Source organism: Callorhinus ursinus, unplaced genomic scaffold (genome assembly GCF_003265705.2).
Source record: "Callorhinus ursinus isolate GAN/ISIS: 27379988/994484 unplaced genomic scaffold, GSC_fseal_2.0 scaffold38, whole genome shotgun sequence".
In the NCBI taxonomy this organism is placed as follows: Eukaryota; Metazoa; Chordata; class Mammalia; order Carnivora; family Otariidae; genus Callorhinus; species Callorhinus ursinus.
In genome coordinates, this window is record NW_027397100.1 from 10,322,255 (window position 1) to 10,328,254 (window position 6,000).

The 6,000-nt window shown below is 46.9% G+C and overlaps 1 protein-coding gene and 1 non-coding gene across 3 annotated transcripts in view; one reads left to right on the forward strand and one right to left on the reverse strand.

The window, feature by feature from the left end:
- The window catches only part of PHF20 (PHD finger protein 20), a 146,133-nt gene extending 142,531 nt beyond the window's left edge, over positions 1-3,602 (reverse strand). For both annotated transcript variants that reach the window (XM_025876428.2, XM_025876427.2), the window contains exon 1: positions 3,468-3,602. The gene's annotated coding sequence lies outside the window, so the exon portion shown is untranslated. The remainder of the gene's footprint in view (positions 1-3,467) is intronic.
- A 1,444-nt stretch (positions 3,603-5,046) lies between these two features.
- Positions 5,047-5,150, forward strand: LOC112827944 (U6 spliceosomal RNA). Its single transcript, XR_003209357.1, has one exon. It is a non-coding gene; the product is annotated as a U6 spliceosomal RNA (small nuclear RNA).
- Positions 5,151-6,000: the final 850 nt, after the last annotated feature.

Sequence of the window (6,000 nt, forward strand, 5' to 3'; positions counted from 1 at the left end):
CCCACTCCCCCTGCTTGTGTTCCCTCTCTTGCTGTCTCTCTCTCAAAAATAAAACCTTCAAAAAAAAAAAAAAAGAATTATGTTCAGGGACACCTGAGTGGCTCAGTCGTTAAGTGTCTGCCTTTGGCTCAGGTCACGATCTCGGGGTCCTGGGATCAAGCCCCGTATTGGGCTCCCTGCTCAGCGGGAAGTCTGCTTCTCCCTCTCCCTCTGCCGCTCCCCCTACTTGTGCTCTCTCTTTCTCCCTCTGTCAACTAAATAAATAAATTCTTAAAAAAAAAAAAAAAAGAAATTTTAGCCATGGTTTTAAAAGCTAAATGCTAGACTAACTGTAATTATGTATAACTAATAGTCCTCAGCAGGGGACTATGGCCTTGTACAAACTTTAGGGGATATGTCTGGATAAAGAGAAAGTGGAAAATAATACCTCAGCATAAGGCTAACCACCACCTTCCTATTTCCACAGAGATATCCTTGGCTTTGTGTATAGAACTTTGCTGCTCAAAGTGTAGTTCAGTAATGTTGGTATCACCTGGCAATTAGAAATGCAGATACTGAGGTAGCAGCCTGAAACTACTAGATCAGAATTCGCATGTTAGCAAGACCCTCCCCCCAGAGAGGATTTATATGCACATTCAAGTTTGAGAAGCACAACACAGAATATTTTAAGGGTGCACTCTCTATAGCAATACCAAACAGGCATATAAAGAGACGAAATACCTGCTCACTTTCTGTATATCATATTTTATTAAGTACTGATCAGACAGACCTTCAGTGTTTTTTAATCAATTTGGTATTTACTAACGACCACATGATCTAAATGTGGGATCAATTTCACTTCCTGAAATAACACACCTTAGCTCTGGAGCTTTCAAGCACATGAAATATAAAACAGTTTAGCTGTTCTGAAAATATAATAATGGTTAATTTTATACAAGTTCCAACACTGAGTTCAGAGCACTTCTCCACAAGCCCCATTAATTCCTACAGGTTCCTGGGAGTATCATTAAATCCCCCAGCATCCCTAAGAAGCAGGTGCTTGGCAAACATCCAATCTCCAAATGAGATTCAGAAGGATGTGGTCCTGAAAATGCAGTATTTTCCTGCCTCATTCTGCCAGTGTAGCTTCTCAGGCCCAAACTCTCTCCCCCCACTGAGGCCTCATACAGCTGTACACTCAAGTACTTCCCAAAAGGGAGAAAGGTCAGAGGTATCATTATCCCATAAGCACTTGGGATTCCAGCTGTGGAGAAATTAATCCGGTTAGGGGTTCAGGCAGAGAAGCCCTGAGCAAGATCTGGAAAGGCAGAAAGAAATACAAAAGAAAGAACCTACTGAGAGGTTTTTATAGATGTCCCAGATATTTGGTCCCAGATATTAGGAGAGGTCCCAGATATTTGGAGATTTTAAGGTGGGGATTGGGAGCAAGGCTTGGCAGACATGTGAGAAAATGATGGGGAGAGATGAGTATCCATCACCCACGTGCACCTCAGGGACAAGAAAAGAGAAGAGATTCCTCCAAATGACCTCTTTTCCTGATAAAAGGAAGGAAAAAAGCCAATGTAGGGAGGAAGCTTATGAGTTGGAAGCAAGACTGGAAGAATCCCTTTAGAATTTTTTCCCAATATATGGGGGGAAAGCAAAAGAGAAAACAGTACACATTTAACCAGAATCTTACAGGAAGCAAACCACCCAGAGAATTAAGAGTCCCGTGAATAATCAAAGAAATGCCAGGGGATTCCTTTCCAGTTTAAATTCAGTGCTGGAGGGTCAGACAGTCCTGGACTTAAGGCCACCTCCAGCTCAAGGAGTAAGTAGAAAAGGGAAAATCTCTACAAACACCAGTAAGCAGAGCAGTGTCCAAAGGGAGTTAGAAACCAGAAAAATGCAGAAAATGGGATAGGGCAAGCTAAGATAGATGAGTTTCTGTTAGTAGAAAGCAGAAAGATAAAAGATAAAGGAGACATACAAAAGACAACATGCAGGCACCCTTTTGGAGGGGGATCTTTTCCTTGGGGGAGGGGAATTCAGGAGATGTGACTATAGGAAGTGTGCTCAGAAAAAAGGTCGCAGAGGCAGAGAAGTGCTGTGCAGAAGAAAGATATGCATTCACCAGAGGAAGGAAGAGGAAATGGGTGCCCTGACCAAGCAGTGAGAGCACCTAAAAGGGAAATGGGGTTCCAAAGAGGAAAGGAAACTGAGGAATGAAAATGTCTTGGATAGAAAAAAAGCTAAAAAGGAAAGGAGGCATGCTCAAGAACCAAGGATCATGGCCCCAGAATGAGAGGACTTAGAAAAAAATTTGTGTCCTCCGCATTTAAAAAGTATCAGGAAGGTGGCTGCACCCTGAGAACTGTACAACCAAAAGGGGTGGATTCTGTACATTTTGGAAACACAGGAAATAAATACACTCTCAGATATGAAAATGAGTTCCCCCCCCCCGGAAATAAAGTAGTTCAATTTGAGGAACTCATGAAAATGAGTGCAACCCCAAGAATACAGTGACTAGAAGAAGCAGTGAATTCCTTTATTTGTGCACCCGCAAATATCTACCTATAAACTTCAGGATTTGGATCGCATTTTCAGTAGACTCTGGAAATGAGCACCCCCAGATTTCAAGGGCTGGGGAAACGAAGTAGCCCCTAAATTTAAGAAATTTTGGAAAGCATGTTGCAAGATCTGGGGCCTGGAGAAGGGGATTCTTTCTTGGATTTGTGGGAATAGAAGCACCCCCAAAACTTTGGTTACTGGACCCCAGATTTGACTCAATAATGGGGCAAACCCCAAAATTTGAAAGCAGTGCGTATTCAGATTAGAGGCTCGGAAAAGGGAGTGTCCTCCCAATCTGGGGGGTGCCTGAGAAATGGGTCACATCCTCCGTTTGAGGGACTTTGGAAATTAAGATAAAACCCCAAGCTGGAGTTTAAGAAAGGGGATGCACCACATTCTCTAAACTATAGAGAAAGGGGACACTCCCATAGTCAGGGGCTTGAGAAAGGGGTGTGCTCCCCAGAATAGGATAAAAGAGTCAATAAAAGAAAACGCGTTCCCAAAGCACAAGGTAAGAGCAGCGGCTGGTGGTGGAGCTCCCGGGGACCACACAGCTCAGCCTCTAGCCCTAGCGCTTACCCCCCACCCCCAACACGGCCCGCTCCGCGCCCCGAGCCCGCACCCCGCGGCCCAGCCCCCTCGAGCGGCGCTGATTGGCCGCGGCCGCCGTCATTCCCTCGGGCAGCCCTGAGGATTGGGCGCCGCTCGCACGCCCGCCACGCTCTCAGCAGCGGTCCCCGGGCCTCCCTCCGGGCTGGGCGAGCGGGGCCGGGCGGGGAGGGAGGCCGGGCAGGGGACCAGAGCAGCGGTGGCGACCGTCACCGCTCCCGCTAGCACAGCACGCACAGCGCGCGGGCCCGGCCCAACCCGGCCCCAGCCAGCCGGCTTCTCCTCGCCGCGCCTCGCCGCGAGCTCACCTCACAGCCCCGCTCCGGCTGCGCCGCTCCAGGACCAACCGACAGAAGGACTCTGCGTGCTGCGCACCACGTGACCCTCGGGACGCGCCCAGCGTATCCCCCGCCCCCCACACACACGCACCATCGCCACCACCGAGTGACGCAGCGCCCCAGCTGCCCCGCCCTCGGCCCCGCCCCGCCTGATCCCCGTGGAGACTGCTCCCGCGGGCCACGCCTACTGCCCTGACGCGCGGGAACAAGGCCGGCGCCCTGATCCAGAGCACGAAGTCCCCATTCACCCATAACCACTGAGGTAACACGAAGCTTGGGACTGGACACTACCCATCACCTGTTAATTTCGTCTCCTAAGTGCATCTCGAAGCCTCCCACTTTTCTCCATCCCACTGCCGACTGTCCAGTCCCGGCCACCTCTCTCTTAGATGATGGTGGTGGTGCCCTCCATCCCATTACCCTTTCCCCTTCCAATCCATTCTTCACACACAGACAATGGAGCTTTTCAAAACTGAGGTATAATCATAGCCACACCCTGCTCAAAACCCATTGCCTACTGTTCTTCGGGTTGAAATCTTAATCTCCCCTGTAGCCTATCAACCAGACTCTTCAGAGTCTGAACCTAACCTGCCTCTCTCACGTTCTCACACATCGTGCTTTCCCACGTTCTCCACCTCTTTCAAGTAAGTGCTCAAGCCAGGTTCCTTGCCGCCTCAGGGTCTTTGCACTAATACCTCCTCCACTTTGCCTCATTAACTCCTAGCTAGGAAAGGATTCCAATGGCTGGTGTGCAGAGGAGCTGTATTTTGCCTCTGGGGACCTAGGTGGGAGTTGCAGCCACAACCAAAGGGTATGAAATGTTTTCCCAACGGGACTTGGGAAGTCCCAAGGAGAAAGGCTGAACATTTGTTATTTATGAGGGCCATGAGGACTTTAATTTACATTGGAAAGACAAAGCAGCCAGACTGCACTTCTTAAAATGTAAATCCAGTCATGTCACTGCCCTGCTTAAAACGGCCAGTCTGTTCACCTGCATCCTTCACCCTTGCTCATCCTCTGGCCACACTGACTTTCTGTCAGTTTCTATGGTTCTTTCTAAATTCTTTCCAGCTGCTGAATCATGGAATAAGCTGTTGCTTTTTGCAAAGCTGACTCTTCATCCTGCAGGTCTGTTTGTCATCTCCTTAGTGAGATGCTCTTTAGCTACATTATCTAAAAGTGCTTCATTTGATCAAATGCCTGCCCTTTGACAATTACTCTCTACCTTATTACTGTTCATTTTCAACAGAGCACTAACACAGTTTTAATTATTTCATTTGTTTGTTCTCTTGATTATATTTGTCTATTTCCTAAATTAGAGTTAGGAACTATCTTATATCAACTGAATTGTCAAACCTGACAAATAATAGATGTTCAATGTATTATCTGTTGAAGGAATGAAAGGAAAGAAAATGATATCAAAAAACTAGTAGATTCTTCTTTATGGCCCAAGTCCATAGGAGAGGTGTTCTTCAAATCAGGCTTGAAGAGGGCATTACCTCCGGGCAGAGGAAGAGGTTCTGGGAAACCAGGGACAAAATCTTCAGCTGTGTTCACTTCAGCAGCACATATACAAAAATTATAACGATACAGAGATTAGTGTGGCCCCTGTCCGAGGATAACACGCAAATTAGTGAAATACTCCATTTGTGTTAAAAAAAAAAAAAAAAAACCCTCAGGAATTTGAAGACCAGAACCACCTGCAAAAACTCAGCTCAGTGCTCCAATACAATAAGAAAGGACCTTCCCAGGATCCTCTCCGTTTATGTCTATTAACATGAAATTGTTCAAATGTTAATGGCTGGGGCACCTGGGTGGCTCAGTTGGTTGGTTAAGCATCTGCCTTCAGCTCACATCATGATCTCGGGGTCCTGGGAACCAGCCCCATGTCAGGCTCAGCAGGGAATCTGCTTCTCCCTCTCACTCTCCCTCTATGCTCTCTCTCAAATAAGTAAATGGAATCTTAAAAAAAAAGAAAAGAAAAGAAATGTTAGTGGCTGTTGTAGCATAAGAGGATTTGTTGTCCCACAACCATAATAATGCCAAGAATCCCAGACTCAATAGCCCCACATAAATACAACCTGTTTCTTCACTTATTCAGCCTGCATGCATTGAAACAAGGGCTTGAGCTGGGCACCAAAGACACAGTAGAATGAGATGTAGGCCCTGCTCTCAAGGATCTCACAGCCTGGTAAAGAAATTATTGAAATTTGTAAGTTAAAGTTCTTTTTGTCTGTTGCAAGTTCAGGCACTGACACTGTTGCCAATACAAGCAAAAGAGAAATATATAGGGGCACCTGGGTGGCTCAGTCCTTAAGTGACTGCCTTCGGCTCAGGTCATGATCCCAGGGTCCTGGGATCGAGCCCCACATCGGGCTCCCTGCTCGGCAGGAAGCCTGCTTCTCCCTCTCCCACTCCCCCTGCTTGTGTTCCCTGTCTTGCTGTGTCTCTCTCTGTCAAATAAATAAATAAAATGTTTTAAAAAAAGAGAGAGAAATATATT